This window comes from Chelonoidis abingdonii, chromosome 5, assembly GCF_003597395.2.
Source record: "Chelonoidis abingdonii isolate Lonesome George chromosome 5, CheloAbing_2.0, whole genome shotgun sequence".
In the NCBI taxonomy this organism is placed as follows: domain Eukaryota; kingdom Metazoa; phylum Chordata; order Testudines; family Testudinidae; genus Chelonoidis; species Chelonoidis abingdonii.
Window position 1 is genome coordinate 133,283,326 of NC_133773.1, and position 3,164 is coordinate 133,286,489.

The 3,164-nt window shown below is 48.5% G+C and overlaps 1 protein-coding gene across 1 annotated transcript in view; it reads left to right on the plus strand.

Annotated features, from left to right (window-relative positions):
• Positions 1–1,138: 1,138 nt before the first annotated feature.
• Positions 1,139–3,164, plus strand: part of LOC116826923 (histamine H2 receptor-like) — a 19,221-nt gene continuing 17,195 nt past the window's right edge. Inside the window, exon 1 of the mRNA XM_032783977.2 lies at positions 1,139–1,320. The gene's annotated coding sequence lies outside the window, so the exon portion shown is untranslated. The remainder of the gene's footprint in view (positions 1,321–3,164) is intronic.

Below are 3,164 nucleotides of genomic sequence, written 5' to 3' on the forward strand. Positions count from 1 at the left end.
TTGGAGGCCGTGGAACTGCAGGCTGCTCCGGCTGAGACCCAGGCACCACTGCTCGAGGCCAGCGGACCCACAGCTCTCCAGCCAGCTGGCCAGGGACTGCTGCATGGGCCATGACTAAGCTGCTCTGGATGGCCTGGGCCACGCTGGGCACTGCTGGTCTAGCAAGCGGCTGGGTTGGCTGTCCGCTGGGGCTCTGCTCGCGCAGTGGAGATTGTGGAATCTCCATCACTGGAAGATCTTTAAGAGTAGGTTACACAAACCACTCTGTCAGGGAGGTCTAATAATACTGTAGTCTCTGCATGACACAGGGGACTGGACTACGTGACCTATCAGTGTCCTTCCCAGTCATTGGTGATCCTATGACTTCTATGATTCTCCCGGGGCTGGCCAGTGACTGACCTGGGGCAGGAATGGATGGGAGGGAGGAATTCCCTGGGGCTGGTCAGTGACTGACAGGGGCCAGGCAATGGATGGGGAAGGGGATTCCCTAGGGTGGTCAGTGACGACAGGGCCAAGCAATGGGATGGGGGAGGGAGATTCCCTGGGGCTGGTCAGTGACTGAACAGGGGCCAGCAATGGATGCGGTAGGGAGATTCCCTGGGGCTGGTCAGTGACTGACAGGGGCCAGGCAATGGATGGGGGAGGGAGATTCCCTGGGGCTGGTCAGTGACTGACAGGGGCCAGGCAATGGATGCCGGAGGGAGATTCCCTGGGGCTGGTCAGTGACTGACAGGGGCCAGGCAATGGATGGGGGAGGGAGATTCCCTGGGCTGATCCCTGAGTAGCTGCCAGGGGCTGAGCGCTAGTGCTGCGGACACGGAGGGGGCCCAGGGTACAGCCTGGATGGGGCTGGGGAGAGAATTCCCTGGCTTCCCGCCCACGAAGCAATCCCTGCTTATTGCAAGCACAGAAGCCAATTGCAATGGCCTCCCCCACCGGACCCCACTGAGCAGCGAAGGGCAGGAAGCCCCAGCCCAGCCAGCGGCAGGAAACCGAAGCGCTCCGTGCTTTGGCGAGGATGCGCCCCCGGGTGGCCTTAGGTGTTAATGCTGCCACTTGGAGCAGGTAGGTGGGCGAGTCTCGCATTCTCTCCGTTTCTGCAGCCAGCCCAGGATGTGTAGGCAGAGCAGGTGCATTTTTAAAAGTAGGATTTGCTGAATCAGAGCCGTCCAGGACTGCGTGTGCCCATGTGCTGCGGAAGGTAGGCACCCCCTGGACGCACACTCACTGATGGAGAAGGAGATGCTGCTGTTCCACCTTGCCGCTCTCCTGGAAACAACACGGAAATAACTTCAAGCCAGGAGATTTAGGGAAGGAAAGGTGAGTGCACGTGCACTGACTCCCTTCATTGCCCGCTGTGTTTCACCAGTCACAGGCATTGCATTTCCTCTGGGTCTTGTGTTCTGATGTGTGTCTATCCATCCATTCACTGAACCATTTTTTCCCCCAAATCCAATTGCATCAACTGGGATAACACATTAACCTAAACACTTTAATTGGCATGACATGAGGAGGAACAAGGAATTTATAATCTAGCAGTGTCAATATTACCTCATTATTTGTGGTTTTAATTATATAGCATCTAAAAGCTGGATTACTACTATTATTTTTGAAAACTTGGAAGGTCAAATGGAGGAGGGAGGAAAGGATGATAGAAAAGGGCAAAGTAGATTTTTTTTCTCCAGTCTAAAATGTGCCACAGTTAGCAAAAGCCAGCTACACATGGTTAGTTCCACTGTGTTTTATGTAGCAGAGGGCTTAATTAGCAGCCAATTAATAGTACAAAGTTCAGTATGGAGAGAATACAGAATGTGATGTGTGTGTGTGTAGTACATATGTAGACAAGCACACATATTGAAAATGCATGTAAAAGTGCCTGTTTCTTATGCATTTATTTTAACTACACAGTTGTGTTAATATCCAGATCAAAGACGTGCACACTGTGCAACTACACTCATCCAAGAAAAAATATAGTATGGACACAGCAGTATGGTTAACAACAAATGTCTGAAATTTAGCCTCTTGACTGTGAAGGTGTAAATTAGAATATGCATATTTCTACCTTTGGCTCTGGATTTGTAACCCACTTTATTGACACAGACATATTTCAGTGAGTGAAACTTCCTGGGAGCTGGTTATAGGTGAACATATTAAATATAAAATGCTGCATGCCTCACAGATCTGAAAAGTGTGCTGCTCATATAAGATTATAAGGTTTTTTTTCCCCATGAAAGGAAAAATATGGATTATGTGGGAAGCAAGCAAGCAAGCAAGCAAACAAAAGCTGGCAGTTGTGCTAGGTACTGATAGCAAGGAAGGTTCTGATAATGGGGAACGGGGGGCGCGGTGGGAAACCAGCTCCCAGGAAGTTTCACTCACTGAAATATGTCTGTGTCGATAAAGTGGATTACAAATCAAGAGCCAAAAGTAGGACTATGTATATTCTAATTTACACCTTCAAGTTTCAGTTGCTAAATTTCAGAGATTAACCTGCCTGTGTATAGTATGAAGGATGTTTGAATGTCTGTGTGAACAAGGAATGTTTGGCTGTATGAGCAGTCACACATGACCCCCTGCTAGACTAGAAGCTGAAGGCTATGCTGTTTATGGAAAAGTAACTTTCCCATGAGGTCTTGGATTTTGATAAGTTCAGCTAACCTTCAGCTCCTCCTAGACTACTAGGAACTGTAGTGCATGAAACTGGAAAGAACATTCACTGTATAGATCTATAAGAACTGAAAAAATGACTTAAATCTCAATGCCACGGTTATTTGGAGGTTCTTAATTCCTCAGAGAGATTCCTCCAGTAGCTATCAGTACATACACTGGCACAAGTTACTCGTGACTTGCACTGACTGTCACTGGATTTGCAGGTTAGTTTTAAAGCATTGGCTTGAAATGAAAAAAACCTTAAATGGTTGGAGTCCTGGCAATCTGAGGGTCTGTCTTTCTTGTCTGGCATATGATACTGTGACAGCAGTAATCCCGTGAGGCAACCAAGCTAACAACCCCCTATTTGATAGAGAGGGTGCTTGGGGCAGGGCATTCTCACTGTAGGAGCCTATGTTTTCAAGAATCAGAGGGGTAGCCGTGTTAGTCTGGATCTATAAAAGCAGCAGAGAATCCTGTGGCACCTTATAGACTAACAGACGTTTTGGAGCGTG